The sequence below is a fragment of the Eleutherodactylus coqui genome, chromosome 2, assembly GCF_035609145.1.
Source record: "Eleutherodactylus coqui strain aEleCoq1 chromosome 2, aEleCoq1.hap1, whole genome shotgun sequence".
NCBI lineage: Eukaryota > Metazoa > Chordata > Amphibia > Anura > Eleutherodactylidae > Eleutherodactylus > Eleutherodactylus coqui.
The window spans coordinates 308,063,343-308,088,342 of NC_089838.1; the positions used below are offsets into that span (position 1 = coordinate 308,063,343).

Sequence of the window (25,000 nt, forward strand, 5' to 3'; positions counted from 1 at the left end):
AGAGCTTGCCACTAATTATGCTCCCCATTTTGGACTTTTGCTACGCTCGCAGCCATATTCAAAGACCTCAACACGGTTGCTTTTAGCCCCTAGCCAAAACCCTTCTGCCTTGTTTGCTACCTTTCCATATTATCCAGTATCGTTTCGGTATTGAATGGCAAAGAGCAGTGCCTATCCAGTTAAGGCGGAGGGAAAAAACAAGGATAGATCCATGCCCCGTGTGAGGATCGAACTCACGACCTTCAGATTATGAGACTGACGCGCTACCTACTGCGCTAACGAGGCATCTTGCGTGTGATTGGTTGTTGCCGTCCAGAGATAAGATGGAATTCTGTAAGCACAAAACTTCTTTTTTTTTTTTTTTTTTTTTTTTTTTTAATATGTACATGTATATATCTACATATATTGGAAAGTTTAAAGCAAGCTGTGAAAGCAACTTTTCCCATATGGTCTAGCGGTTAGGATTCCTGGTTTTCACCCAGGCGGCCCGGGTTCGACTCCAGGTATGGGAATGAGTGTTTTGCTAAGCTTGTGCCTGCATTCAAAGGCCTGCACCTTTCTTGCAGAATTAAGCGGCTTAGTTTGCAGATGCTCTTGGCAGCCAAAAATGCTGCGCTAACGAGGCCAGTTGCAAGTGGTTGTTGATGCCATCCATGCTTAAAAATGAGTTTTCAAATCATGAAACTGATTTTTTTTCTACTTATTACTGAAAAAGGGTCTCAGCGGTTCCCATATGGTCTAGCGGTAAGGATTCCTGGTTCTCACCCAGGCGGCCCGGGTTCGACTCCCGGTATGGGAATGAGCATTTTCCTAAGCTTGCAACTACATCGAAAGACCCTCTGAATTAAGATAGCGCTCAAAAAGTTCATAAAAGTATCATTCAGGCTTGCCGTCTACAAGAGCACCTTTGCTTTTTCATCAAGAATGCCGTGACCCGGATTCGAACCAGGGTTGCTGCGACCACAACGCAGAGTACTAACCACTATACGATCACGGCGACATTCACGAGCCAGGTAGGAGTCGAACCTACAATCTTCTGATCCGTAGTCAGACGCGTTATCCATTGCGCCACTGGCCCTGTGTGAGAGGTTGCCACTAATCATGCTCCCCATTTTGGACTTTTGCTACGCTCGCAGCCATATTCAAAGACCTCAACACGGTTGCTTTTAGCCCCTAGCCAAAACCCTTCTGCCTTGTTTGCTACCTTTCCATATTATCCAGTATCGTTTCGGTATTGAATGGCAAAGAGCAGTGCCTATCCAGTTAAGGCGGAGGGAAAAAACAAGGATAGATCCATGCCCCGTGTGAGGATCGAACTCACGACCTTCAGATTATGAGACTGACGCGCTACCTACTGCGCTAACGAGGCATCTTGCGTGTGATTGGTTGTTGCCGTCCAGAGATAAGATGGAATTCTGTAAGCACAAAACTTCTTTTTTTTTTTTTTTTTTTTAATATGTACATGTATATATCTACATATATTGGAAAGTTTAAAGCAAGCTGTGAAAGCAACTTTTCCCATATGGTCTAGCGGTTAGGATTCCTGGGTTTCACCCAGGCGGCCCGGGTTCGACTCCAGGTATGGGAATGAGTGTTTTGCTAAGCTTGTGCCTGCATTCAAAGGCCTGCACCTTTCTTGCAGAATTAAGCGGCTTAGTTTGCAGATGCTCTTGGCAGCCAAAAATGCTGCGCTAACGAGGCCAGTTGCAAGTGGTTGTTGATGCCATCCATGCTTAAAAATGAGTTTTCAAATCATGAAACTGATTTTTTTTCTACTTATTACTGAAAAAGGGTCTCAGCGGTTCCCATATGGTCTAGCGGTAAGGATTCCTGGTTCTCACCCAGGCGGCCCGGGTTCGACTCCCGGTATGGGAATGAGTGTTTTGCTAAGCTTGTGCCTGCATTCAAAGGCCTGCACCTTTCTTGCAGAATTAAGCGGCTTAGTTTGCAGATGCTCTTGGCAGCCAAAAATGCTGCGCTAACGAGGCCACTTGCAAGTGGTTGTTGATGCCATCCATGCTTAAAAATGAGTTTTCAAATCATGAAACTGATTTTTTTTCTACTTATTACTGAAAAAGGGTCTCAGCGGTTCCCATATGGTCTAGCGGTAAGGATTCCTGGTTCTCACCCAGGCGGCCCGGGTTCGACTCCCGGTATGGGAATGAGCATTTTCCTAAGCTTGCAACTACATCGAAAGACCCTCTGAATTAAGATAGCGCTCAAAAAGTTCATAAAAGTATCATTCAGGCTTGCCGTCTACAAGAGCACCTTTGCTTTTTCATCAAGAATGCCGTGACCCGGATTCGAACCGGGGTTGCTGCGGCCACAACGCAGAGTACTAACCACTATACGATCACGGCAACATTCACGAGCCGAACCTACAATCTTCTGATCCGTAGTCAGACGCGTTATCCATTGCGCCACTGGCCCTGTGTGAGAGGTTGCCACTAATCATGCTCCCCATTTTGGACTTTTGCTACGCTCGCAGCCATATTCAAAGACCTCAACACGGTTGCTTTTAGCCCCTAGCCAAAACCCTTCTGCCTTGTTTGCTACCTTTCCATATTATCCAGTATCGTTTCGGTATTGAATGGCAAAGAGCAGTGCCTATCCAGTTAAGGCGGAGGGAAAAAACAAGGATAGATCCATGCCCCGTGTGAGGATCGAACTCACGACCTTCAGATTATGAGACTGACGCGCTACCTACTGCGCTAACGAGGCATCTTGCGTGTGATTGGTTGTTGCCGTCCAGAGATAAGATGGAATTCTGTAAGCACAAAACTTCTTTATTTTTTTTTTTTTTTTTAATATGTACATGTATATATCTACATATATTGGAAAGTTTAAAGCAAGCTGTGAAAGCAACTTTTCCCATATGGTCTAGCGGTTAGGATTCCTGGTTTTCACCCAGGCGGCCCGGGTTCGACTCCCGGTATGGGAATGAGTGTTTTGCTAAGCTTGTGCCTGCATTCAAAGGCCTGCACCTTTCTTGCAGAATTAAGCGGCTTAGTTTGCAGATGCTCTTGGCAGCCAAAAATGCTGCGCTAACGAGGCCACTTGCAAGTGGTTGTTGATGCCATCCATGCTTAAAAATGAGTTTTCAAATCATGAAACTGATTTTTTTTCTACTTATTACTGAAAAAGGGTCTCAGCGGTTCCCATATGGTCTAGCGGTAAGGATTCCTGGTTCTCACCCAGGCGGCCCGGGTTCGACTCCCGGTATGGGAATGAGCATTTTCCTAAGCTTGCAACTACATCGAAAGACCCTCTGAATTAAGATAACGCTCAAAAAGTTCATAAAAGTATCATTCAGGCTTGCCGTCTACAAGAGCACCTTTGCTTTTTCATCAAGAATGCCGTGACCCGGATTCGAACCGGGGTTGCTGCGGCCACAACGCAGAGTACTAACCACTATACGATCACGGCAACATTCACGAGCCGAACCTACAATCTTCTGATCCGTAGTCAGACGCGTTATCCATTGCGCCACTGGCCCTGTGTGAGAGCTTGCCACTAATTATGCTCCCCATTTTGGACTTTTGCTACGCTCGCAGCCATATTCAAAGACCTCAACACGGTTGCTTTTAGCCCCTAGCCAAAACCCTTCTGCCTTGTTTGCTACCTTTCCATATTATCCAGTATCGTTTCGGTATTGAATGGCAAAGAGCAGTGCCTATCCAGTTAAGGCGGAGGGAAAAAACAAGGATAGATCCATGCCCCGTGTGAGGATCGAACTCACGACCTTCAGATTATGAGACTGACGCGCTACCTACTGCGCTAACGAGGCATCTTGCGTGTGATTGGTTGTTGCCGTCCAGAGATAAGATGGAATTCTGTAAGCACAAAACTTCTTTTTTTTTTTTTTTTTTTTAATATGTACATGTATATATCTACATATATTGGAAAGTTTAAAGCAAGCTGTGAAAGCAACTTTTCCCATATGGTCTAGCGGTTAGGATTCCTGGTTTTCACCCAGGCGGCCCGGGTTCGACTCCCGGTATGGGAATGAGTGTTTTGCTAAGCTTGTGCCTGCATTCAAAGGCCTGCACCTTTCTTGCAGAATTAAGCGGCTTAGTTTGCAGATGCTCTTGGCAGCCAAAAATGCTGCGCTAACGAGGCCACTTGCAAGTGGTTGTTGATGCCATCCATGCTTAAAAATGAGTTTTCAAATCATGAAACTGATTTTTTTTCTACTTATTACTGAAAAAGGGTCTCAGCGGTTCCCATATGGTCTAGCGGTAAGGATTCCTGGTTCTCACCCAGGCGGCCCGGGTTCGACTCCCGGTATGGGAATGAGCATTTTCCTAAGCTTGCAACTACATCGAAAGACCCTCTGAATTAAGATAGCGCTCAAAAAGTTCATAAAAATATCATTCAGGCTTGCCGTCTACAAGAGCACCTTTGCTTTTTCATCAAGAATGCCGTGACCCGGATTCGAACCGGGGTTGCTGCGGCCACAACGCAGAGTACTAACCACTATACGATCACGGCGACATTCACGAGCCAGGTAGGAGTCGAACCTACAATCTTCTGATCCGTAGTCAGACGCGTTATCCATTGCGCCACTGGCCCTGTGTGAGAGGTTGCCACTAATCATGCTCCCCATTTTGGACTTTTGCTACGCTCGCAGCCATATTCAAAGACCTCAACACGGTTGCTTTTAGCCCCTAGCCAAAACCCTTCTGCCTTGGTTGCTACCTTTCCATATTATCCAGTATCGTTTCGGTATTGAATGGCAAAGAGCAGTGCCTATCCAGTTAAGGCGGAGGGAAAAAACAAGGATAGATCCATGCCCCGTGTGAGGATCGAACTCACGACCTTCAGATTATGAGACTGACGCGCTACCTACTGCGCTAACGAGGCATCTTGCGTGTGGTTGGTTGTTGCCGTCCAGAGATAAGATGGAATTCTGTAAGCACAAAACTTCTTTTTTTTTTTTTAATATGTACATGTATATATCTACATATATTGGAAAGTTTAAAGCAAGCTGTGAAAGCAACTTTTCCCATATGGTCTAGCGGTTAGGATTCCTGGTTTTCACCCAGGCGGCCCGGGTTCGACTCCCGGTATGGGAATGAGTGTTTTGCTAAGCTTGTGCCTGCATTCAAAGGCCTGCACCTTTCTTGCAGAATTAAGCGGCTTAGTTTGCAGATGCTCTTGGCAGCCAAAAATGCTGCGCTAACGAGGCCACTTGCAAGTGGTTGTTGATGCCATCCATGCTTAAAAATGAGTTTTCAAATCATGAAACTGATTTTTTTTCTACTTATTACTGAAAAAGGGTCTCAGCGGTTCCCATATGGTCTAGCGGTAAGGATTCCTGGTTCTCACCCAGGCGGCCCGGGTTCGACTCCCGGTATGGGAATGAGCATTTTCCTAAGCTTGCAACTACATCGAAAGACCCTCTGAATTAAGATAGCGCTCAAAAAGTTCATAAAAGTATCATTCAGGCTTGCCGTCTACAAGAGCACCTTTGCTTTTTCATCAAGAATGCCGTGACCCGGATTCGAACCGGGGTTGCTGCGACCACAACGCAGAGTACTAACCACTATACGATCACGGCGACATTCACGAGCCAGGTAGGAGTCGAACCTACAATCTTCTGATCCGTAGTCAGACGCGTTATCCATTGCGCCACTGGCCCTGTGTGAGAGGTTGCCACTAATCATGCTCCCCATTTTGGACTTTTGCTACGCTCGCAGCCATATTCAAAGACCTCAACACCGTTGCTTTTAGCCCCTAGCCAAAACCCTTCTGCCTTGTTTGCTACCTTTCCATATTATCCAGTATCGTTTCGGTATTGAATGGCAAAGAGCAGTGCCTATCCAGTTAAGGCGGAGGGAAAAAACAAGCATAGATCCATGCCCCGTGTGAGGATCGAACTCACGACCTTCAGATTATGAGACTGACGCGCTACCTACTGCGCTAACGAGGCATCTTGCGTGTGATTGGTTGTTGCCGTCCAGAGATAAGATGGAATTCTGTAAGCACAAAACTTCTTTTTTTTTTTTTTAATATGTACATGTATATATCTACATATATTGGAAAGTTTAAAGCAAGCTGTGAAAGCAACTTTTCCCATATGGTCTAGCGGTTAGGATTCCTGGTTTTCACCCAGGCGGCCCGGGTACGACTCCCGGTATGGGAATGAGTGTTTTGCTAAGCTTGTGCCTGCATTCAAAGGCCTGCACCTTTCTTGCAGAATTAAGCGGCTTAGTTTGCAGATGCTCTTGGCAGCCAAAAATGCTGCGCTAACGAGGCCACTTGCAAGTGGTTGTTGATGCCATCCATGCTTAAAAATGAGTTTTCAAATCATGAAACTGATTTTTTTTCTACTTATTACTGAAAAAGGGTCTCAGCGGTTCCCATATGGTCTAGCGGTAAGGATTCCTGGTTCTCACCCAGGCGGCCCGGGTTCGACTCCCGGTATGGGAATGAGCATTTTCCTAAGCTTGCAACTACATCGAAAGACCCTCTGAATTAAGATAGCGCTCAAAAAGTTCATAAAAGTATCATTCAGGCTTGCTGTCTACAAGAGCACCTTTGCTTTTTCATCAAGAATGCCGTGACCCGGATTCGAACCGGGATTGCTGCGGCCACAACGCAGAGTACTAACCACTATACGATCACGGCGACATTCACGAGCCAGGTAGGAGTCGAACCTACAATCTTCTGATCCGTAGTCAGACGCGTTATCCATTACGCCACTGGCCCTGTGTGAGAGGTTGCCACTAATCATGCTCCCCATTTTGGACTTTTGCTACGCTCGCAGCCATATTCAAAGACCTCAACACGGTTGCTTTTAGCCCCTAGCCAAAACCCTTCTGCCTTGTTTGCTACCTTTCCATATTATCCAGTATCGTTTCGGTATTGAATGGCAAAGAGCAGTGCCTATCCAGTTAAGGCGGAGGGAAAAAACAAGGATAGATCCATGCCCCGTGTGAGGATCGAACTCACGACCTTCAGATTATGAGACTGACGCGCTACCTACTGCGCTAACGAGGCATCTTGCGTGTGATTGGTTGTTGCCGTCCAGAGATAAGATGGAATTCTGTAAGCACAAAACTTCTTTTTTTTTTTTTTTTTTAATATGTACATGTATATATCTACATATATTGGAAAGTTTAAAGCAAGCTGTGAACGCAACTTTTCCCATATGGTCTAGCGGTTAGGATTCCTGGTTTTCACCCAGGCGGCCCGGGTACGACTCCCGGTATGGGAATGAGTGTTTTGCTAAGCTTGTGCCTGCATTCAAAGGCCTGCACCTTTCTTGCAGAATTAAGCGGCTTAGTTTGCAGATGCTCTTGGCAGCCAAAAATGCTGCGCTAACGAGGCCACTTGCAAGTGGTTGTTGATGCCATCCATGCTTAAAAATGAGTTTTCAAATCATGAAACTGATTTTTTTTCTACTTATTACTGAAAAAGGGTCTCAGCGGTTCCCATATGGTCTAGCGGTAAGGATTCCTGGTTCTCACCCAGGCGGCCCGGGTTCGACTCCCGGTATGGGAATGAGCATTTTCCTAAGCTTGCAACTACATCGAAAGACTCTCTGAATTAAGATAGCGCTCAAAAAGTTCATAAAAGTATCATTCAGGCTTGCCGTCTACAAGAGCACCTTTGCTTTTTCATCAAGAATGCCGTGACCCGGATTCGAACCGGGGTTGCTGCGGCCACAACGCAGAGTACTAACCACTATACGATCACGGCGACATTCACGAGCCAGGTAGGAGTCGAACCTACAATCTTCTGATCCGTAGTCAGACGCGTTATCCATTGCGCCACTGGCCCTGTGTGAGAGGTTGCCACTAATCATGCTCCCCATTTTGGACTTTTGCTACGCTCGCAGCCATATTCAAAGACCTCAACACGGTTGCTTTTAGCCCCTAGCCAAAACCCTTCTGCCTTGTTTGCTACCTTTCCATATTATCCAGTATCGTTTCGGTATTGAATGGCAAAGAGCAGTGCCTATCCAGTTAAGGCGGAGGGAAAAAACAAGGACAGATCCATGCCCCGTGTGAGGATCGAACTCACGACCTTCAGATTATGAGACTGACGCGCAACCTACTGCGCTAACGAGGCATCTTGCGTGTGATTGGTTGTTGCCGTCCAGAGATAAGATGGAATTCTGTAAGCACAAAACTTCTTTTTTTTTTTTTTTTTTTTTTTTTTTTTTTTTTTTTTAATATGTACATGTATATATCTACATATATTGGAAAGTTTAAAGCAAGCTGTGAAAGCAACTTTTCCCATATGGTCTAGCGGTTAGGATTCCTGGTTTTCACCCAGGCGGCCTGGGTTCGACTCCCGGTATGGGAATGAGTGTTTTGCTAAGCTTGTGCCTGCATTCAAAGGCCTGCACCTTTCTTGCAGAATTAAGCGGCTTAGTTTGCAGATGCTCTTGGCAGCCAAAAATGCTGCGCTAACGAGGCCACTTGCAAGTGGTTGTTGATGCCATCCATGCTTAAAAATGAGTTTTCAAATCATGAAACTGATTTTTTTTCTACTTATTACTGAAAAAAGGTCTCAGCGGTTCCCATATGGTCTAGCGGTAAGGATTCCTGGTTCTCACCCAGGCGGCCTGGGTTCGACTCCCGGTATGGGAATGAGCATTTTCCTAAGCTTGCAACTACATCGAAAGACCCTCTGAATTAAGATAGCGCTCAAAAAGTTCATAAAAGTATCATTCAGGCTTGCCGTCTACAAGAGCACCTTTGCTTTTTCATCAAGAATGCCGTGACCCGGATTCGAACCGGGGTTGCTGCGGCCACAACGCAGAGTACTAACCACTATACGATCACGGCGACATTCTCGAGCCAGGTAGGAGTCGAACCTACAATCTTCTGATCCGTAGTCAGACGTGTTATCCATTGCGCCACTGGCCCTGTGTGAGAGCTTGCCACTAATCATGCTCCCCATTTGGACTTTTGCTACGCTCGCAGCCATATTCAAAGACCTCAACACAGTTGCTTTTAGCCCCTAGCCAAAACCCTTCTGCCTTGTTTGCTACCTTTCCATATTATCCAGTATCGTTTCGGTATTGAATGGCAAAGAGCAGTGCCTATCCAGTTAAGGCGGAGGGAAAAAACAAGGATAGATCCATGCCCCGTGTGAGGATCGAACTCACGACCTTCAGATTATGAGACTGACGCGCTACCTACTGCGCTAACGAGGCATCTTGCGTGTGATTGGTTGTTGCCGTCCAGAGATAAGATGGAATTCTGTAAGCACAAAACTTCTTTTTTTTTTTTTTTTTTAATATGTACATGTATATATCTACATATATTGGAAAGTTTAAAGCAAGCTGTGAAAGCAACTTTTCCCATATGGTCTAGCGGTTAGGATTCCTGGTTTTCACCCAGGCGGCCTGGGTTCGACTCCCGGTATGGGAATGAGTGTTTTGCTAAGCTTGTGCCTGCATTCAAAGGCCTGCACCTTTCTTGCAGAATTAAGCGGCTTAGTTTGCAGATGCTCTTGGCAGCCAAAAATGCTGCGCTAACGAGGCCACTTGCAAGTGGTTGTTGATGCCATCCATGCTTAAAAATGAGTTTTCAAATCATGAAACTGATTTTTTTTCTACTTATTACTGAAAAAGGGTCTCAGCGGTTCCCATATGGTCTAGCGGTTAGGATTCCTGGTTCTCACCCAGGCGGCCCGGGTTCGACTCCCGGTATGGGAATGAGCATTTTCCTAAGCTTGCAACTACATCGAAAGACCCTCTGAATTAAGATAGCGCTCAAAAAGTTCATAAAAGTATCATTCAGGCTTGCCGTCTACAAGAGCACCTTTGCTTTTTCATCAAGAATGCCGTGACCCGGATTCGAACCGGGGTTGCTGCGGCCACAACGCAGAGTACTAACCACTATACGATCACGGCGACATTCACGAGCCAGGTAGGAGTCGAACCTACAATCTTCTGAGCCGTAGTCAGACGCGTTATCCATTGCGCCACTGGCCCTGTGTGAGAGCTTGCCACTAATCATGCTCCCCATTTTGGACTTTTGCTACGCTCGCAGCCATATTCAAAGACCTCAACACGGTTGCTTTTAGCCCCTAGCCAAAACCCTTCTGCCTTGTTTGCTACCTTTCCATATTATCCAGTATCGTTTCGGTATTGAATGGCAAAGAGCAGTGCCTATCCAGTTAAGGCGGAGGGAAAAAACAAGGATAGATCCATGCCCCGTGTGAGGATCGAACTCACGACCTTCAGATTATGAGACTGACGCGCTACCTACTGCGCTAACGAGGCATCTTGCGTGTGATTGGTTGTTGCCGTCCAGAGATAAGATGGAATTCTGTAAGCACAAAACTTCTTTTTTTTTTTTTTTTTTTTTTTTTTTTTTCATATGTACATGTATATATCTACATATATTGGAAAGTTTAAAGCAAGCTGTGAAAGCAACTTTTCCCATATGGTCTAGCGGTTAGGATTCCTGGTTTTCACCCAGGCGGCCTGGGTTCGACTCCCGGTATGGGAATGAGTGTTTTGCTAAGCTTGTGCCTGCATTCAAAGGCCTGCACCTTTCTTGCAGAATTAAGCGGCTTAGTTTGCAGATGCTCTTGGCAGCCAAAAATGCTGCGCTAACGAGGCCACTTGCAAGTGGTTGTTGATGCCATCCATGCTTAAAAATGAGTTTTCAAATCATGAAACTGATTTTTTTTCTACTTATTACTGAAAAAGGGTCTCAGCGGTTCCCATATGGTCTAGCGGTAAGAATTCCTGGTTCTCACCCAGGCGGCCCGGGTTCGACTCCCGGTATGGGAATGAGCATTTTCCTAAGCTTGCAACTACATCGAAAGACCCTCTGAATTAAGATAGCGCTCAAAAAGTTCATAAAAGTATCATTCAGGCTTGCCGTCTACAAGAGCACCTTTGCTTTTTCATCAAGAATGCCGTGACCCGGATTCGAACCGGGGTTGCTGCAGCCACAACGCAGAGTACTAACCACTATACGATCACGGCGACATTCACGAGCCAGGTAGGAGTCGAACCTACAATCTTCTGATCCATAGTCAGACGTGTTATCCATTGCGCCACTGGCCCTGTGTGAGAGCTTGCCACTAATCATGCTCCCCATTTGGACTTTTGCTACGCTCGCAGCCATATTCAAAGACCTCAACACGGTTGCTTTTAGCCCCTAGCCAAAACCCTTCTGCCTTGTTTGCTACCTTTCCATATTATCCAGTATCGTTTCGGTATTGAATGGCAAAGAGCAGTGCCTATCCAGTAAGGCGGAGGGAAAAAACAAGGATAGATCCATGCCCCGTGTGAGGATCGAACTCACGACCTTCAGATTATGAGACTGACGCGCTACCTACTGCGCTAACGAGGCATCTTGCGTGTGATTGGTTGTTGCCGTCCAGAGATAAGATGGAATTCTGTAAGCACAAAACTTCTTTTTTTTTTTTTTTTTTAATATGTACATGTATATATCTACATATATTGGAAAGTTTAAAGCAAGCTGTGAAAGCAACTTTTCCCATATGGTCTAGCGGTTAGGATTCCTGGTTTTCACCCAGGCGGCCCGGGTTCGACTCCCGGTATGGGAATGAGTGTTTTGCTAAGCTTGTGCCTGCATTCAAAGGCCTGCACCTTTCTTGCAGAATTAAGCGGCTTAGTTTGCAGATGCTCTTGGCAGCCAAAAATGCTGCGCTAACGAGGGCACTTGCAAGTGGTTGTTGATGCCATCCATGCTTAAAAATGAGTTTTCAAATCATGAAACTGATTTTTTTTCTACTTATTACTGAAAAAAGGTCTCAGCGGTTCCCATATGGTCTAGCGGTAAGGATTCCTGGTTCTCACCCAGGCGGCCTGGGTTCGACTCCCGGTATGGGAATGAGCATTTTCCTAAGCTTGCAACTACATCGAAAGACCCTCTGAATTAAGATAGCGCTCAAAAAGTTCATAAAAGTATCATTCAGGCTTGCCGTCTACAAGAGCACCTTTGCTTTTTCATCAAGAATGCCGTGACCCGGATTCGAACCGGGGTTGCTGCGGCCACAACGCAGAGTACTAACCACTATACGATCACGGCGACATTCTCGAGCCAGGTAGGAGTCGAACCTACAATCTTCTGATCCGTAGTCAGACGTGTTATCCATTGCGCCACTGGCCCTGTGTGAGAGCTTGCCACTAATCATGCTCCCCATTTGGACTTTTGCTACGCTCGCAGCCATATTCAAAGACCTCAACACAGTTGCTTTTAGCCCCTAGCCAAAACCCTTCTGCCTTGTTTGCTACCTTTCCATATTATCCAGTATCGTTTCGGTATTGAATGGCAAAGAGCAGTGCCTATCCAGTTAAGGCGGAGGGAAAAAACAAGGATAGATCCATGCCCCGTGTGAGGATCGAACTCACGACCTTCAGATTATGAGACTGACGCGCTACCTACTGCGCTAACGAGGCATCTTGCGTGTGATTGGTTGTTGCCGTCCAGAGATAAGATGGAATTCTGTAAGCACAAAACTTCTTTTTTTTTTTTTTTTTTAATATGTACATGTATATATCTACATATATTGGAAAGTTTAAAGCAAGCTGTGAAAGCAACTTTTCCCATATGGTCTAGCGGTTAGGATTCCTGGTTTTCACCCAGGCGGCCTGGGTTCGACTCCCGGTATGGGAATGAGTGTTTTGCTAAGCTTGTGCCTGCATTCAAAGGCCTGCACCTTTCTTGCAGAATTAAGCGGCTTAGTTTGCAGATGCTCTTGGCAGCCAAAAATGCTGCGCTAACGAGGCCACTTGCAAGTGGTTGTTGATGCCATCCATGCTTAAAAATGAGTTTTCAAATCATGAAACTGATTTTTTTTCTACTTATTACTGAAAAAGGGTCTCAGCGGTTCCCATATGGTCTAGCGGTTAGGATTCCTGGTTCTCACCCAGGCGGCCCGGGTTCGACTCCCGGTATGGGAATGAGCATTTTCCTAAGCTTGCAACTACATCGAAAGACCCTCTGAATTAAGATAGCGCTCAAAAAGTTCATAAAAGTATCATTCAGGCTTGCCGTCTACAAGAGCACCTTTGCTTTTTCATCAAGAATGCCGTGACCCGGATTCGAACCGGGGTTGCTGCGGCCACAACGCAGAGTACTAACCACTATACGATCACGGCGACATTCACGAGCCAGGTAGGAGTCGAACCTACAATCTTCTGAGCCGTAGTCAGACGCGTTATCCATTGCGCCACTGGCCCTGTGTGAGAGCTTGCCACTAATCATGCTCCCCATTTTGGACTTTTGCTACGCTCGCAGCCATATTCAAAGACCTCAACACGGTTGCTTTTAGCCCCTAGCCAAAACCCTTCTGCCTTGTTTGCTACCTTTCCATATTATCCAGTATCGTTTCGGTATTGAATGGCAAAGAGCAGTGCCTATCCAGTTAAGGCGGAGGGAAAAAACAAGGATAGATCCATGCCCCGTGTGAGGATCGAACTCACGACCTTCAGATTATGAGACTGACGCGCTACCTACTGCGCTAACGAGGCATCTTGCGTGTGATTGGTTGTTGCCGTCCAGAGATAAGATGGAATTCTGTAAGCACAAAACTTCTTTTTTTTTTTTTTTTTTTTTTTTTTTTTTTCATATGTACATGTATATATCTACATATATTGGAAAGTTTAAAGCAAGCTGTGAAAGCAACTTTTCCCATATGGTCTAGCGGTTAGGATTCCTGGTTTTCACCCAGGCGGCCTGGGTTCGACTCCCGGTATGGGAATGAGTGTTTTGCTAAGCTTGTGCCTGCATTCAAAGGCCTGCACCTTTCTTGCAGAATTAAGCGGCTTAGTTTGCAGATGCTCTTGGCAGCCAAAAATGCTGCGCTAACGAGGCCACTTGCAAGTGGTTGTTGATGCCATCCATGCTTAAAAATGAGTTTTCAAATCATGAAACTGATTTTTTTTCTACTTATTACTGAAAAAGGGTCTCAGCGGTTCCCATATGGTCTAGCGGTAAGAATTCCTGGTTCTCACCCAGGCGGCCCGGGTTCGACTCCCGGTATGGGAATGAGCATTTTCCTAAGCTTGCAACTACATCGAAAGACCCTCTGAATTAAGATAGCGCTCAAAAAGTTCATAAAAGTATCATTCAGGCTTGCCGTCTACAAGAGCACCTTTGCTTTTTCATCAAGAATGCCGTGACCCGGATTCGAACCGGGGTTGCTGCGGCCACAACGCAGAGTACTAACCACTATACGATCACGGCGACATTCACGAGCCAGGTAGGAGTCGAACCTACAATCTTCTGATCCATAGTCAGACGTGTTATCCATTGCGCCACTGGCCCTGTGTGAGAGCTTGCCACTAATCATGCTCCCCATTTGGACTTTTGCTACGCTCGCAGCCATATTCAAAGACCTCAACACGGTTGCTTTTAGCCCCTAGCCAAAACCCTTCTGCCTTGTTTGCTACCTTTCCATATTATCCAGTATCGTTTCGGTATTGAATGGCAAAGAGCAGTGCCTATCCAGTAAGGCGGAGGGAAAAAACAAGGATAGATCCATGCCCCGTGTGAGGATCGAACTCACGACCTTCAGATTATGAGACTGACGCGCTACCTACTGCGCTAACGAGGCATCTTGCGTGTGATTGGTTGTTGCCGTCCAGAGATAAGATGGAATTCTGTAAGCACAAAACTTCTTTTTTTTTTTTTTTTTTAATATGTACATGTATATATCTACATATATTGGAAAGTTTAAAGCAAGCTGTGAAAGCAACTTTTCCCATATGGTCTAGCGGTTAGGATTCCTGGTTTTCACCCAGGCGGCCCGGGTTCGACTCCCGGTATGGGAATGAGTGTTTTGCTAAGCTTGTGCCTGCATTCAAAGGCCTGCACCTTTCTTGCAGAATTAAGCGGCTTAGTTTGCAGATGCTCTTGGCAGCCAAAAATGCTGCGCTAACGAGGCCACTTGCAAGTGGTTGTTGATGCCATCCATGCTTAAAAATGAGTTTTCAAATCATGAAACTGATTTTTTTTCTACTTATTACTGAAAAAGGGTCTCAGCGGTTCCCATATGGTCTAGCGGTAAGGATTCCTGGTTCTCACCCAGGCGGCCCGGGTTCGACTCCCGGTATGGGAATGAGCATTTTCCTAAGCTTGCAACTACATCGAAAGACCCTCTGAATTAAGATAGTGCTCAAAAAGTTCATAAAAGTATCATTCAGGCTTGCCGTCTACAAGAGCACCTTTGCTTTTTCATCAAGAATGCCGTGACCCGGATTCGAACCGGGGTTGCTGCGGCCACAACGCAGAGTACTAACCACTATACGATCACGGCGACATTCACGAGCCAGGTAGGAGTCGAACCTACAATCTTCTGATCCGTAGTCAGATGCGTTATCCATTGCGCCACTGGCCCTGTGTGAGAGCTTGCCACTAATCATGCTCCCCATTTTGGACTTTTGCTACGCTCGCAGCCATATTCAAAGACCTCAACACGGTTGCTTTTAGCCCCTAGCCAAAACCCTTCTGCCTTGTTTGCTACCTTTCCATATTATCCAGTATCGTTTCGGTATTGAATGGCAAAGAGCAGTGCCTATCCAGTTAAGGCGGAGGGAAAAAACAAGGATAGATCCATGCCCCGTGTGAGGATCGAACTCACGACCTTCAGATTATGAGACTGACGCGCTACCTACTGCGCTAACGAGGCATCTTGTGTGTGATTGGTTGTTGCCGTCCAGAGATAAGATGGAATTCTGTAAGCACAAAACTTCTTTTTTTTTTTTTAATATGTACATGTATATATCTACATATATTGGAAAGTTTAAAGCAAGCTGTGAAAGCAACTTTTCCCATATGGTCTAGCGGTTAGGATTCCTGGTTTTCACCAAGGCGGCCCGGGTTCGACTCCCGGTATGGGAATGAGTGTTTTGCTAAGCTTGTGCCTGCATTCAAAGGCCTGCACCTTTCTTGCAGAATTAAGCGGCTTAGTTTGCAGATGCTCTTGGCAGCCAAAAATGCTGCGCTAACGAGGCCACTTGCAAGTGGTTGTTGATGCCATCCATGCTTAAAAATGAGTTTTCAAATCATGAAACTGATTTTTTTTCTACTTATTACTGAAAAAGGGTCTCAGCGGTTCCCATATGGTCTAGCGGTAAGGATTCCTGGTTCTCACCCAGGCGGCCCGGGTTCGACTCCCGGTATGGGAATGAGCATTTTCCTAAGCTTGCAACTACATCGAAAGACCCTCTGAATTAAGATAGCGCTCAAAAAGTTCATAAAAGTATCATTCAGGCTTGCCGTCTACAAGAGCACCTTTGCATTTTCATCAAGAATGCCGTGACCCGGATTCAAACCGGGGTTGCTGCGGCCACAACGCAGAGTACTAAACACTATACGATCACGGCGACATTCACGAGCCAGGTAGGAGTCGAACCTACAATCTTCTGATCCGTAGTCAGACGCGTTATCCATTGCGCCACTGGCCCTGTGTGAGAGCTTGCCACTAATCATGCTCCCCATTTTGGACTTTTGCTACGCTCGCAGCCATATTCAAAGACCTCAACACGGTTGCTTTTAGCCCCTAGCCAAAACCCTTCTGCCTTGTTTGCTACCTTTCCATATTATCCAGTATCGTTTCGGTATTGAATGGCAAAGAGCAGTGCCTATCCAGTTAAGGCGGAGGGAAAAAACAAGGATAGATCCATGCCCCGTGTGAGGATCAAACTCACGACCTTCAGATTATGAGACTGACGCGCTACCTACTGCGCTAACGAGGCATCTTGCGTGTGATTGGTTGTTGCCGTCCAGAGATAAGATGGAATTCTGTAAGCACAAAACTTCTTTTTTTTTTTTTTTTTTAATATGTACATGTATATATCTACATATATTGGAAAGTTTAAAGCAAGCTGTGAAAGCAACTTTTCCCATATGGTCTAGCGGTTAGGATTCCTGGTTTTCACCCAGGCGGCCCGGGTTCGACTCCCGGTATGGGAATGAGTGTTTTGCTAAGCTTGTGCCTGCATTCAAAGGCCTGCACCTTTCTTGCAGAATTAAGCGGCTTAGTTTGCAGATGCTCTTGGCAGCCAAAAATGCTGCGCTAACGAGGCCACTTGCAAGTGGTTGTTGATGCCATCCATGCTTAAAAATGAGTTTTCAAATCATGAAACTGATTTTTTTTCTACTTATTACTGAAAAAGGGTCTCAGCGGTTCCCATATGGTCTAGCGGTAAGGATTCCTGGTTCTCACCCAGGCGGCCCGGGTTCGACTCCCGGTATGGGAATGAGCATTTTCCTAAGCTTGCAACTACATCGAAAGACCCTCTGAATTAAGATAGCGCTCAAAAAGTTCATAAAAGTATCATTCAGGCTTGCCGTCTACAAGAGCACCTTTGCTTTTTCATCAAGAATGCCGTGACCCGGATTCGAACCGGGGTTGCTGCGGCCACAACGCAGAGTACTAACCACTATACGATCACGGCGACATTCACGAGCCAGGTAGGAGTCGAACCTACAATCTTCTGATCCGTAGTCAGATGCGTTATCCATTGCGCCACTGGCCCTGTGTGAGAGCTTGCCACTAATCATGCTCCCCATTTTGGACTTTTGCTACGCTCGCAGCCATATTCAAAGACCTCAACACGGTTGCTTTTAGCCCCTAGCCAAAACCCTTCTGCCTTGTTTGCTACCTTTCCATATTATCCAGTATCGTTTCGGTATTGAATGGCAAAGAGCAGTGCCTATCCAGTTAAGGCGGAGGGAAAAAACAAGGATAGATCCATGCCCCGTGTGAGGATCGAACTCACGACCTTCAGATTATGAGACTGACGCGCTACCTACTGCGCTAACGAGGCATCTTGTGTGTGATTGGTTGTTGCCGTCCAGAGATAAGATGGAATTCTGTAAGCACAAAACTTCTTTTTTTTTTTTTAATATGTACATGTATATATCTACATATATTGGAAAGTTTAAAGCAAGCTGTGAAAGCAACTTTTCCCATATGGTCTAGCGGTTAGGATTCCTGGTTTTCACCAAGGCGGCCCGGGTTCGACTCCCGGTATGGGAATGAGTGTTTTGCTAAGCTTGTGCCTGCATTCAAAGGCCTGCACCTTTCTTGCAGAATTAAGCGGCTTAGTTTGCAGATGCTCTTGGCAGCCAAAAATGCTGCGCTAACGAGGCCACTTGCAAGTGGTTGTTGATGCCATCCATGCTTAAAAATGAGTTTTCAAATCATGAAACTGATTTTTTTTCTACTTATTACTGAAAAAGGGTCTCAGCGGTTCCCATATGGTCTAGCGGTAAGGATTCCTGGTTCTCACCCAGGCGGCCCGGGTTCGACTCCCGGTATGGGAATGAGCATTTTCCTAAGCTTGCAACTACATCGAAAGACCCTCTGAATTAAGATAGCGCTCAAAAAGTTCATAAAAGTATCATTCAGGCTTGCCGTCTACAAGAGCACCTTTGCATTTTCATCAAGAATGCCGTGACCCGGATTCAAACCGGGGTTGCTGCGGCCACAACGCAGAGTACTAAACACTATACGATCACGGCGACATTCACGAGCCAGGTAGGAGTCGAACCTACAATCTTCTGATCCGTAGTCAGACGCGTTATCCATTGCGCCACTGGCCCTGTGTGAGAGCTTGCCACTAATCATGCTCCCCATTTTGGACTTTTGCTACGCTCGCAGCCATATTCAAAGACCTCAACACGGTTGCTTTTAGCCCCTAGCCAAAACCCTTCTGCCTTGTTTGCTACCTTTCCATATTATCCAGTATCGTTTCGGTATTGAATGGCAAAGAGCAGTGCCTATCCAGTTAAGGCGGAGGGAAAAAACAAGGATAGATCCATGCCCCGTGTGAGGATCAAACTCACGACCTTCAGATTATGAGACTGACGCGCTACCTACTGCGCTAACGAGGCATCTTGCGTGTGATTGGTTGTTGCCGTCCAGAGATAAGATGGAATTCTGTAAGCACAAAACTTCTTTTTTTTTTTTTTTTTTAATATGTACATGTATATATCTACATATATTGGAAAGTTTAAAGCAAGCTGTGAAAGCAACTTTTCCCATATGGTCTAGCGGTTAGGATTCCTGGTTTTCACCCAGGCGGCCCGGGTTCGACTCCCGGTATGGGAATGAGTGTTTTGCTAAGCTTGTGCCTGCATTCAAAGGCCTGCACCTTTCTTGCAGAATTAAGCGGCTTAGTTTGCAGATGCTCTTGGCAGCCAAAAATGCTGCGCTAACGAGGCCACTTGCAAGTGGTTGTTGATGCCATCCATGCTTAAAAATGAGTTTTCAAATCATGAAACTGATTTTTTTTCTACTTATTACTGAAAAAGGGTCTCAGCGGTTCCCATATGGTCTAGCGGTAAGGATTCCTGGTTCTCACCCAGGCGGCCCGGGTTCGACTCCCGGTATGGGAATGAGCATTTTCCTAAGCTTGCAACTACATCGAAAGACCCTCTGAATTAAGATAGCGCTCAAAAAGTTCATAAAAGTATCATTCAGGCTTGCCGTCTACAAGAGCACCTTTGCTTTTTCATCAAGAATGCCGTGACCCGGATTCGAACCGGGGTTGCTGCGGCCACAACGCAGAGTACTAACCACTATACGATCACGGCGACATTCACGAGCCAGGTAGGAGTCGAACCTACAATCTTCTGATCCGTAGTCAGATGCGTTATCCATTGCGCCACTGGCCCTGTGTGAGAGCTTGCCACTAATCATGCTCCCCATTTTGGACTTTTGCTACGCTCGCAGCCATATTCAAAGACCTCAACACGGTTGCTTTTAGCCCCTAGCCAAAACCCTTCTGCCTTGTTTGCTACCTTTCCATATTATCCAGTATCGTTTCGGTATTGAATGGCAAAGAGCAGTGCCTATCCAGTTAAGGCGGAGGGAAAAAACAAGGATAGATCCATGCCCCGTGTGAGGATCGAACTCACGACCTTCAGATTATGAGACTGACGCGCTACCTACTGCGCTAACGAGGCATCTTGTGTGTGATTGGTTGTTGCCGTCCAGAGATAAGATGGAATTCTGTAAGCACAAAACTTCTTTTTTTTTTTTTAATATGTACATGTATATATCTACATATATTGGAAAGTTTAAAGCAAGCTGTGAAAGCAACTTTTCCCATATGGTCTAGCGGTTAGGATTCCTGGTTTTCACCAAGGCGGCCCGGGTTCGACTCCCGGTATGGGAATGAGTGTTTTGCTAAGCTTGTGCCTGCATTCAAAGGCCTGCACCTTTCTTGCAGAATTAAGCGGCTTAGTTTGCAGATGCTCTTGGCAGCCAAAAATGCTGCGCTAACGAGGCCACTTGCAAGTGGTTGTTGATGCCATCCATGCTTAAAAATGAGTTTTCAAATCATGAAACTGATTTTTTTTCTACTTATTACTGAAAAAGGGTCTCAGCGGTTCCCATATGGTCTAGCGGTAAGGATTCCTGGTTCTCACCCAGGCGGCCCGGGTTCGACTCCCGGTATGGGAATGAGCATTTTCCTAAGCTTGCAACTACATCGAAAGACCCTCTGAATTAAGATAGCGCTCAAAAAGTTCATAAAAGTATCATTCAGGCTTGCCGTCTACAAGAGCACCTTTGCATTTTCATCAAGAATGCCGTGACCCGGATTCAAACCGGGGTTGCTGCGGCCACAACGCAGAGTACTAAACACTATACGATCACGGCGACATTCACGAGCCAGGTAGGAGTCGAACCTACAATCTTCTGATCCGTAGTCAGACGCGTTATCCATTGCGCCACTGGCCCTGTGTGAGAGCTTGCCACTAATCATGCTCCCCATTTTGGACTTTTGCTACGCTCGCAGCCATATTCAAAGACCTCAACACGGTTGCTTTTAGCCCCTAGCCAAAACCCTTCTGCCTTGTTTGCTACCTTTCCATATTATCCAGTATCGTTTCGGTATTGAATGGCAAAGAGCAGTGCCTATCCAGTTAAGGCGGAGGGAAAAAACAAGGATAGATCCATGCCCCGTGTGAGGATCAAACTCACGACCTTCAGATTATGAGACTGACGCGCTACCTACTGCGCTAACGAGGCATCTTGCGTGTGATTGGTTGTTGCCGTCCAGAGATAAGATGGAATTCTGTAAGCACAAAACTTCTTTTTTTTTTTTTTTTTTAATATGTACATGTATATATCTACATATATTGGAAAGTTTAAAGCAAGCTGTGAAAGCAACTTTTCCCATATGGTCTAGCGGTTAGGATTCCTGGTTTTCACCCAGGCGGCCCGGGTTCGACTCCCGGTATGGGAATGAGTGTTTTGCTAAGCTTGTGCCTGCATTCAAAGGCCTGCACCTTTCTTGCAGAATTAAGCGGCTTAGTTTGCAGATGCTCTTGGCAGCCAAAAATGCTGCGCTAACGAGGCCACTTGCAAGTGGTTGTTGATGCCATCCATGCTTAAAAATGAGTTTTCAAATCATGAAACTGATTTTTTTTCTACTTATTACTGAAAAAGGGTCTCAGCGGTTCCCATATGGTCTAGCGGTAAGGATTCCTGGTTCTCACCCAGGCGGCCCGGGTTCGACTCCCGGTATGGGAATGAGCATTTTCCTAAGCTTGCAACTACATCGAAAGACCCTCTGAATTAAGATAGCGCTCAAAAAGTTCATAAAAGTATCATTCAGGCTTGCCGTCTACAAGAGCACCTTTGCTTTTTCATCAAGAATGCCGTGACCCGGATTCGAACCGGGGTTGCTGCGGCCACAACGCAGAGTACTAACCACTATACGATCACGGCGACATTCACGAGCCAGGTAGGAGTCGAACCTACAATCTTCTGATCCGTAGTCAGATGCGTTATCCATTGCGCCACTGGCCCTGTGTGAGAGCTTGCCACTAATCATGCTCCCCATTTTGGACTTTTGCTACGCTCGCAGCCATATTCAAAGACCTCAACACGGTTGCTTTTAGCCCCTAGCCAAAACCCTTCTGCCTTGTTTGCTACCTTTCCATATTATCCAGTATCGTTTCGGTATTGAATGGCAAAGAGCAGTGCCTATCCAGTTAAGGCGGAGGGAAAAAACAAGGATAGATCCATGCCCCGTGTGAGGATCGAACTCACGACCTTCAGATTATGAGACTGACGCGCTACCTACTGCGCTAACGAGGCATCTTGTGTGTGATTGGTTGTTGCCGTCCAGAGATAAGATGGAATTCTGTAAGCACAAAACTTCTTTTTTTTTTTTTAATATGTACATGTATATATCTACATATATTGGAAAGTTTAAAGCAAGCTGTGAAAGCAACTTTTCCCATATGGTCTAGCGGTTAGGATTCCTGGTTTTCACCAAGGCGGCCCGGGTTCGACTCCCGGTATGGGAATGAGTGTTTTGCTAAGCTTGTGCCTGCATTCAAAGGCCTGCACCTTTCTTGCAGAATTAAGCGGCTTAGTTTGCAGATGCTCTTGGCAGCCAAAAATGCTGCGCTAACGAGGCCACTTGCAAGTGGTTGTTGATGCCATCCATGCTTAAAAATGAGTTTTCAAATCATGAAACTGATTTTTTTTCTACTTATTACTGAAAAAGGGTCTCAGCGGTTCCCATATGGTCTAGCGGTAAGGATTCCTGGTTCTCACCCAGGCGGCCCGGGTTCGACTCCCGGTATGGGAATGAGCATTTTCCTAAGCTTGCAACTACATCGAAAGACCCTCTGAATTAAGATAGCGCTCAAAAAGTTCATAAAAGTATCATTCAGGCTTGCCGTCTACAAGAGCACCTTTGCTTTTTCATCAAGAATGCCGTGACCCGGATTCGAACCGGGGTTGCTGCGGCCACAACGCAGAGTACTAACCACTATACGATCACGGCGACATTCACGAGCCAGGTAGGAGTCGAACCTACAATCTTCTGATCCGTAGTCAGATGCGTTATCCATTGCGCCACTGGCCCTGTGTGAGAGCTTGCCACTAATCATGCTCCCCATTTTGGACTTTTGCTACGCTCGCAGCCATATTCAAAGACCTCAACACGGTTGCTTTTAGCCCCTAGCCAAAACCCTTCTGCCTTGTTTGCTACCTTTCCATATTATCCAGTATCGTTTCGGTATTGAATGGCAAAGAGCAGTGCCTATCCAGTTAAGGCGGAGGGAAAAAACAAGGATAGATCCATGCCCCGTGTGAGGATCGAACTCACGACCTTCAGATTATGAGACTGACGCGCTACCTACTGCGCTAACGAGGCATCTTGCGTGTGATTGGTTGTTGCCGTCCAGAGATAAGATGGAATTCTGTAAGCACAAAACTTCTTTTTTTTTTTTTAATATGTACATGTATATATCTACATATATTGGAAAGTTTAAAGCAAGCTGTGAAAGCAACTTTTCCCATATGGTCTAGCGGTTAGGATTCCTGGTTTTCACCCAGGCGGCCCGGGTTCGACTCCCGGTATGGGAATGAGTGTTTTGCTAAGCTTGTGCCTGCATTCAAAGGCCTGCACCTTTCTTGCAGAATTAAGCGGCTTAGTTTGCAGATGCTCTTGGCAGCCAAAAATGCTGCGCTAACGAGGCCACTTGCAAGTGGTTGTTGATGCCATCCATGCTTAAAAATGAGTTTTCAAATCATGAAACTGATTTTTTTTCTACTTATTACTGAAAAAGGGTCTCAGCGGTTCCCATATGGTCTAGCAGTTAGGATTCCTGGTTCTCACCCAGGCGGCCCGGGTTCGACTCCCGGTATGGGAATGAGCATTTTCCTAAGCTTGCAACTACATCGAAAGACCCTCTGAATTAAGATAGCGCTCAAAAAGTTCATAAAAGTATCATTCAGGCTTGCCGTCTACAAGAGCACCTTTGCTTTTTCATCAAGAATGCCGTGACCCGGATTCGAACCGGGGTTGCTGCGGCCACAACGCAGAGTACTAACCACTATACGATCACGGCGACATTCACGAGCCAGGTAGGAGTCGAACCTACAATCTTCTGATCCGTAGTCAGACGCGTTATCCATTGCGCCACTGGCCCTGTGTGAGAGCTTGCCACTAATCATGCTCCCCATTTTGGACTTTTGCTACGCTCGCAGCCATATTCAAAGACCTCAACACGGTTGCTTTTAGCCCCTAGCCAAAACCCTTCTGCCTTGTTTGCTACCTTTCCATATTATCCAGTATCGTTTCGGTATTGAATGGCAAAGAGCAGTGCCTATCCAGTTAAGGCGGAGGGAAAAAACAAGGATAGATCCATGCCCCGTGTGAGGATCGAACTCACGACCTTCAGATTATGAGACTGACGCGCTACCTACTGCGCTAACGAGGCATCTTGCGTGTGATTGGTTGTTGCCGTCCAGAGATAAGATGGAATTCTGTAAGCACAAAACTTCTTTTTTTTTTTTTTTTTTTTTTTTTTTTTTTTTTTTTTAATATGTACATGTATATATCTACATATATTGGAAAGTTTAAAGCAAGCTGTGAAAGCAACTTTTCCCATATGGTCTAGCGGTTAGGATTCCTGGTTTTCACCCAGGCGGCCCGGGTTCGACTCCCGGTATGGGAATGAGTGTTTTGCTAAGCTTGTGCCTGCATTCAAAGGCCTGCACCTTTCTTGCAGAATTAAGCGGCTTAGTTTGCAGATGCTCTTGGCAGCCAAAAATGCTGCGCTAACGAGGCCACTTGCAAGTGGTTGTTGATGCCATCCATGCTTAAAAATGAGTTTTCAAATCATGAAACTGATTTTTTTTCTACTTATTACTGAAAAAGGGTCTCAGCGGTTCCCATATGGTCTAGCGGTAAGGATTCCTGGTTCTCACCCAGGCGGCCCGGGTTCGACTCCCGGTATGGGAATGAGCATTTTCCTAAGCTTGCAACTACATCGAAAGACCCTCTGAATTAAGATAGCGCTCAAAAAGTTCATAAAAGTATCATTCAGGCTTGCCGTCTACAAGAGCACCTTTGCTTTTTCATCAAGAATGCCGTGACCCGGATTCGAACCGGGGTTGCTGCGGCCACAACGCAGAGTACTAACCACTATACGATCACGGCAACATTCACGAGCCGAACCTACAATCTTCTGATCCGTAGTCAGACGCGTTATCCATTGCGCCACTGGCCCTGTGTGAG

General features: G+C 46.0%; 56 non-coding genes across 56 annotated transcripts; 10 read left to right on the forward strand and 46 right to left on the reverse strand.

Moving 5' to 3' along the window:
- Positions 1-212: 212 nt before the first annotated feature.
- TRNAM-CAU (transfer RNA methionine (anticodon CAU)) lies at positions 213-285 on the reverse strand. The gene has a single exon. It is a non-coding gene; the product is annotated as a tRNA-Met (tRNA).
- A 720-nt stretch (positions 286-1,005) lies between these two features.
- TRNAR-ACG (transfer RNA arginine (anticodon ACG)) lies at positions 1,006-1,078 on the reverse strand. The gene has a single exon. It is a non-coding gene; the product is annotated as a tRNA-Arg (tRNA).
- A 218-nt stretch (positions 1,079-1,296) lies between these two features.
- Positions 1,297-1,369, reverse strand: TRNAM-CAU (transfer RNA methionine (anticodon CAU)). Its single transcript has one exon. It is a non-coding gene; the product is annotated as a tRNA-Met (tRNA).
- A 919-nt stretch (positions 1,370-2,288) lies between these two features.
- On the reverse strand, positions 2,289-2,360 carry TRNAH-GUG (transfer RNA histidin (anticodon GUG)). Its single transcript has one exon. It is a non-coding gene; the product is annotated as a tRNA-His (tRNA).
- A 288-nt stretch (positions 2,361-2,648) lies between these two features.
- TRNAM-CAU (transfer RNA methionine (anticodon CAU)) lies at positions 2,649-2,721 on the reverse strand. Its single transcript has one exon. It is a non-coding gene; the product is annotated as a tRNA-Met (tRNA).
- Positions 2,722-2,869: 148 nt separating this feature from the next.
- On the forward strand, positions 2,870-2,941 carry TRNAE-UUC (transfer RNA glutamic acid (anticodon UUC)). Its single transcript has one exon. It is a non-coding gene; the product is annotated as a tRNA-Glu (tRNA).
- A 413-nt stretch (positions 2,942-3,354) lies between these two features.
- Positions 3,355-3,426, reverse strand: TRNAH-GUG (transfer RNA histidin (anticodon GUG)). The gene has a single exon. It is a non-coding gene; the product is annotated as a tRNA-His (tRNA).
- A 288-nt stretch (positions 3,427-3,714) lies between these two features.
- Positions 3,715-3,787, reverse strand: TRNAM-CAU (transfer RNA methionine (anticodon CAU)). Its single transcript has one exon. It is a non-coding gene; the product is annotated as a tRNA-Met (tRNA).
- Positions 3,788-3,934: 147 nt separating this feature from the next.
- Positions 3,935-4,006, forward strand: TRNAE-UUC (transfer RNA glutamic acid (anticodon UUC)). The gene has a single exon. It is a non-coding gene; the product is annotated as a tRNA-Glu (tRNA).
- Positions 4,007-4,419: 413 nt separating this feature from the next.
- On the reverse strand, positions 4,420-4,491 carry TRNAH-GUG (transfer RNA histidin (anticodon GUG)). Its single transcript has one exon. It is a non-coding gene; the product is annotated as a tRNA-His (tRNA).
- An 8-nt stretch (positions 4,492-4,499) lies between these two features.
- Positions 4,500-4,572, reverse strand: TRNAR-ACG (transfer RNA arginine (anticodon ACG)). Its single transcript has one exon. It is a non-coding gene; the product is annotated as a tRNA-Arg (tRNA).
- A 218-nt stretch (positions 4,573-4,790) lies between these two features.
- On the reverse strand, positions 4,791-4,863 carry TRNAM-CAU (transfer RNA methionine (anticodon CAU)). Its single transcript has one exon. It is a non-coding gene; the product is annotated as a tRNA-Met (tRNA).
- A 140-nt stretch (positions 4,864-5,003) lies between these two features.
- Positions 5,004-5,075, forward strand: TRNAE-UUC (transfer RNA glutamic acid (anticodon UUC)). The gene has a single exon. It is a non-coding gene; the product is annotated as a tRNA-Glu (tRNA).
- Positions 5,076-5,568: 493 nt separating this feature from the next.
- TRNAR-ACG (transfer RNA arginine (anticodon ACG)) lies at positions 5,569-5,641 on the reverse strand. The gene has a single exon. It is a non-coding gene; the product is annotated as a tRNA-Arg (tRNA).
- A 218-nt stretch (positions 5,642-5,859) lies between these two features.
- TRNAM-CAU (transfer RNA methionine (anticodon CAU)) lies at positions 5,860-5,932 on the reverse strand. The gene has a single exon. It is a non-coding gene; the product is annotated as a tRNA-Met (tRNA).
- A 706-nt stretch (positions 5,933-6,638) lies between these two features.
- TRNAR-ACG (transfer RNA arginine (anticodon ACG)) lies at positions 6,639-6,711 on the reverse strand. Its single transcript has one exon. It is a non-coding gene; the product is annotated as a tRNA-Arg (tRNA).
- A 218-nt stretch (positions 6,712-6,929) lies between these two features.
- On the reverse strand, positions 6,930-7,002 carry TRNAM-CAU (transfer RNA methionine (anticodon CAU)). The gene has a single exon. It is a non-coding gene; the product is annotated as a tRNA-Met (tRNA).
- Positions 7,003-7,632: 630 nt separating this feature from the next.
- Positions 7,633-7,704, reverse strand: TRNAH-GUG (transfer RNA histidin (anticodon GUG)). Its single transcript has one exon. It is a non-coding gene; the product is annotated as a tRNA-His (tRNA).
- Positions 7,705-7,712: 8 nt separating this feature from the next.
- TRNAR-ACG (transfer RNA arginine (anticodon ACG)) lies at positions 7,713-7,785 on the reverse strand. The gene has a single exon. It is a non-coding gene; the product is annotated as a tRNA-Arg (tRNA).
- Positions 7,786-8,726: 941 nt separating this feature from the next.
- On the reverse strand, positions 8,727-8,798 carry TRNAH-GUG (transfer RNA histidin (anticodon GUG)). The gene has a single exon. It is a non-coding gene; the product is annotated as a tRNA-His (tRNA).
- A 298-nt stretch (positions 8,799-9,096) lies between these two features.
- On the reverse strand, positions 9,097-9,169 carry TRNAM-CAU (transfer RNA methionine (anticodon CAU)). The gene has a single exon. It is a non-coding gene; the product is annotated as a tRNA-Met (tRNA).
- A 630-nt stretch (positions 9,170-9,799) lies between these two features.
- On the reverse strand, positions 9,800-9,871 carry TRNAH-GUG (transfer RNA histidin (anticodon GUG)). Its single transcript has one exon. It is a non-coding gene; the product is annotated as a tRNA-His (tRNA).
- Positions 9,872-10,170: 299 nt separating this feature from the next.
- Positions 10,171-10,243, reverse strand: TRNAM-CAU (transfer RNA methionine (anticodon CAU)). Its single transcript has one exon. It is a non-coding gene; the product is annotated as a tRNA-Met (tRNA).
- Positions 10,244-10,965: 722 nt separating this feature from the next.
- Positions 10,966-11,038, reverse strand: TRNAH-AUG (transfer RNA histidin (anticodon AUG)). Its single transcript has one exon. It is a non-coding gene; the product is annotated as a tRNA-His (tRNA).
- Positions 11,039-11,254: 216 nt separating this feature from the next.
- On the reverse strand, positions 11,255-11,327 carry TRNAM-CAU (transfer RNA methionine (anticodon CAU)). Its single transcript has one exon. It is a non-coding gene; the product is annotated as a tRNA-Met (tRNA).
- A 145-nt stretch (positions 11,328-11,472) lies between these two features.
- TRNAE-UUC (transfer RNA glutamic acid (anticodon UUC)) lies at positions 11,473-11,544 on the forward strand. The gene has a single exon. It is a non-coding gene; the product is annotated as a tRNA-Glu (tRNA).
- Positions 11,545-11,957: 413 nt separating this feature from the next.
- Positions 11,958-12,029, reverse strand: TRNAH-GUG (transfer RNA histidin (anticodon GUG)). Its single transcript has one exon. It is a non-coding gene; the product is annotated as a tRNA-His (tRNA).
- Positions 12,030-12,327: 298 nt separating this feature from the next.
- On the reverse strand, positions 12,328-12,400 carry TRNAM-CAU (transfer RNA methionine (anticodon CAU)). The gene has a single exon. It is a non-coding gene; the product is annotated as a tRNA-Met (tRNA).
- A 630-nt stretch (positions 12,401-13,030) lies between these two features.
- On the reverse strand, positions 13,031-13,102 carry TRNAH-GUG (transfer RNA histidin (anticodon GUG)). Its single transcript has one exon. It is a non-coding gene; the product is annotated as a tRNA-His (tRNA).
- A 299-nt stretch (positions 13,103-13,401) lies between these two features.
- On the reverse strand, positions 13,402-13,474 carry TRNAM-CAU (transfer RNA methionine (anticodon CAU)). The gene has a single exon. It is a non-coding gene; the product is annotated as a tRNA-Met (tRNA).
- Positions 13,475-14,117: 643 nt separating this feature from the next.
- Positions 14,118-14,189, reverse strand: TRNAH-GUG (transfer RNA histidin (anticodon GUG)). Its single transcript has one exon. It is a non-coding gene; the product is annotated as a tRNA-His (tRNA).
- Positions 14,190-14,197: 8 nt separating this feature from the next.
- TRNAH-AUG (transfer RNA histidin (anticodon AUG)) lies at positions 14,198-14,270 on the reverse strand. The gene has a single exon. It is a non-coding gene; the product is annotated as a tRNA-His (tRNA).
- Positions 14,271-14,486: 216 nt separating this feature from the next.
- Positions 14,487-14,559, reverse strand: TRNAM-CAU (transfer RNA methionine (anticodon CAU)). Its single transcript has one exon. It is a non-coding gene; the product is annotated as a tRNA-Met (tRNA).
- A 145-nt stretch (positions 14,560-14,704) lies between these two features.
- TRNAE-UUC (transfer RNA glutamic acid (anticodon UUC)) lies at positions 14,705-14,776 on the forward strand. The gene has a single exon. It is a non-coding gene; the product is annotated as a tRNA-Glu (tRNA).
- Positions 14,777-15,189: 413 nt separating this feature from the next.
- TRNAH-GUG (transfer RNA histidin (anticodon GUG)) lies at positions 15,190-15,261 on the reverse strand. The gene has a single exon. It is a non-coding gene; the product is annotated as a tRNA-His (tRNA).
- Positions 15,262-15,560: 299 nt separating this feature from the next.
- On the reverse strand, positions 15,561-15,633 carry TRNAM-CAU (transfer RNA methionine (anticodon CAU)). Its single transcript has one exon. It is a non-coding gene; the product is annotated as a tRNA-Met (tRNA).
- A 705-nt stretch (positions 15,634-16,338) lies between these two features.
- TRNAR-ACG (transfer RNA arginine (anticodon ACG)) lies at positions 16,339-16,411 on the reverse strand. The gene has a single exon. It is a non-coding gene; the product is annotated as a tRNA-Arg (tRNA).
- A 436-nt stretch (positions 16,412-16,847) lies between these two features.
- Positions 16,848-16,919, forward strand: TRNAE-UUC (transfer RNA glutamic acid (anticodon UUC)). Its single transcript has one exon. It is a non-coding gene; the product is annotated as a tRNA-Glu (tRNA).
- Positions 16,920-17,332: 413 nt separating this feature from the next.
- Positions 17,333-17,404, reverse strand: TRNAH-GUG (transfer RNA histidin (anticodon GUG)). The gene has a single exon. It is a non-coding gene; the product is annotated as a tRNA-His (tRNA).
- A 299-nt stretch (positions 17,405-17,703) lies between these two features.
- Positions 17,704-17,776, reverse strand: TRNAM-CAU (transfer RNA methionine (anticodon CAU)). Its single transcript has one exon. It is a non-coding gene; the product is annotated as a tRNA-Met (tRNA).
- A 705-nt stretch (positions 17,777-18,481) lies between these two features.
- Positions 18,482-18,554, reverse strand: TRNAR-ACG (transfer RNA arginine (anticodon ACG)). The gene has a single exon. It is a non-coding gene; the product is annotated as a tRNA-Arg (tRNA).
- Positions 18,555-18,990: 436 nt separating this feature from the next.
- On the forward strand, positions 18,991-19,062 carry TRNAE-UUC (transfer RNA glutamic acid (anticodon UUC)). Its single transcript has one exon. It is a non-coding gene; the product is annotated as a tRNA-Glu (tRNA).
- Positions 19,063-19,475: 413 nt separating this feature from the next.
- TRNAH-GUG (transfer RNA histidin (anticodon GUG)) lies at positions 19,476-19,547 on the reverse strand. The gene has a single exon. It is a non-coding gene; the product is annotated as a tRNA-His (tRNA).
- A 299-nt stretch (positions 19,548-19,846) lies between these two features.
- TRNAM-CAU (transfer RNA methionine (anticodon CAU)) lies at positions 19,847-19,919 on the reverse strand. The gene has a single exon. It is a non-coding gene; the product is annotated as a tRNA-Met (tRNA).
- A 705-nt stretch (positions 19,920-20,624) lies between these two features.
- Positions 20,625-20,697, reverse strand: TRNAR-ACG (transfer RNA arginine (anticodon ACG)). Its single transcript has one exon. It is a non-coding gene; the product is annotated as a tRNA-Arg (tRNA).
- Positions 20,698-21,133: 436 nt separating this feature from the next.
- On the forward strand, positions 21,134-21,205 carry TRNAE-UUC (transfer RNA glutamic acid (anticodon UUC)). Its single transcript has one exon. It is a non-coding gene; the product is annotated as a tRNA-Glu (tRNA).
- A 413-nt stretch (positions 21,206-21,618) lies between these two features.
- On the reverse strand, positions 21,619-21,690 carry TRNAH-GUG (transfer RNA histidin (anticodon GUG)). The gene has a single exon. It is a non-coding gene; the product is annotated as a tRNA-His (tRNA).
- A 299-nt stretch (positions 21,691-21,989) lies between these two features.
- Positions 21,990-22,062, reverse strand: TRNAM-CAU (transfer RNA methionine (anticodon CAU)). Its single transcript has one exon. It is a non-coding gene; the product is annotated as a tRNA-Met (tRNA).
- A 625-nt stretch (positions 22,063-22,687) lies between these two features.
- TRNAH-GUG (transfer RNA histidin (anticodon GUG)) lies at positions 22,688-22,759 on the reverse strand. Its single transcript has one exon. It is a non-coding gene; the product is annotated as a tRNA-His (tRNA).
- Positions 22,760-23,058: 299 nt separating this feature from the next.
- Positions 23,059-23,131, reverse strand: TRNAM-CAU (transfer RNA methionine (anticodon CAU)). Its single transcript has one exon. It is a non-coding gene; the product is annotated as a tRNA-Met (tRNA).
- Positions 23,132-23,271: 140 nt separating this feature from the next.
- On the forward strand, positions 23,272-23,343 carry TRNAE-UUC (transfer RNA glutamic acid (anticodon UUC)). Its single transcript has one exon. It is a non-coding gene; the product is annotated as a tRNA-Glu (tRNA).
- Positions 23,344-23,756: 413 nt separating this feature from the next.
- On the reverse strand, positions 23,757-23,828 carry TRNAH-GUG (transfer RNA histidin (anticodon GUG)). The gene has a single exon. It is a non-coding gene; the product is annotated as a tRNA-His (tRNA).
- Positions 23,829-23,836: 8 nt separating this feature from the next.
- On the reverse strand, positions 23,837-23,909 carry TRNAR-ACG (transfer RNA arginine (anticodon ACG)). Its single transcript has one exon. It is a non-coding gene; the product is annotated as a tRNA-Arg (tRNA).
- A 218-nt stretch (positions 23,910-24,127) lies between these two features.
- Positions 24,128-24,200, reverse strand: TRNAM-CAU (transfer RNA methionine (anticodon CAU)). The gene has a single exon. It is a non-coding gene; the product is annotated as a tRNA-Met (tRNA).
- Positions 24,201-24,365: 165 nt separating this feature from the next.
- Positions 24,366-24,437, forward strand: TRNAE-UUC (transfer RNA glutamic acid (anticodon UUC)). The gene has a single exon. It is a non-coding gene; the product is annotated as a tRNA-Glu (tRNA).
- Positions 24,438-24,850: 413 nt separating this feature from the next.
- On the reverse strand, positions 24,851-24,922 carry TRNAH-GUG (transfer RNA histidin (anticodon GUG)). The gene has a single exon. It is a non-coding gene; the product is annotated as a tRNA-His (tRNA).
- Between the last annotated feature and the right edge of the window lie 78 nt (positions 24,923-25,000).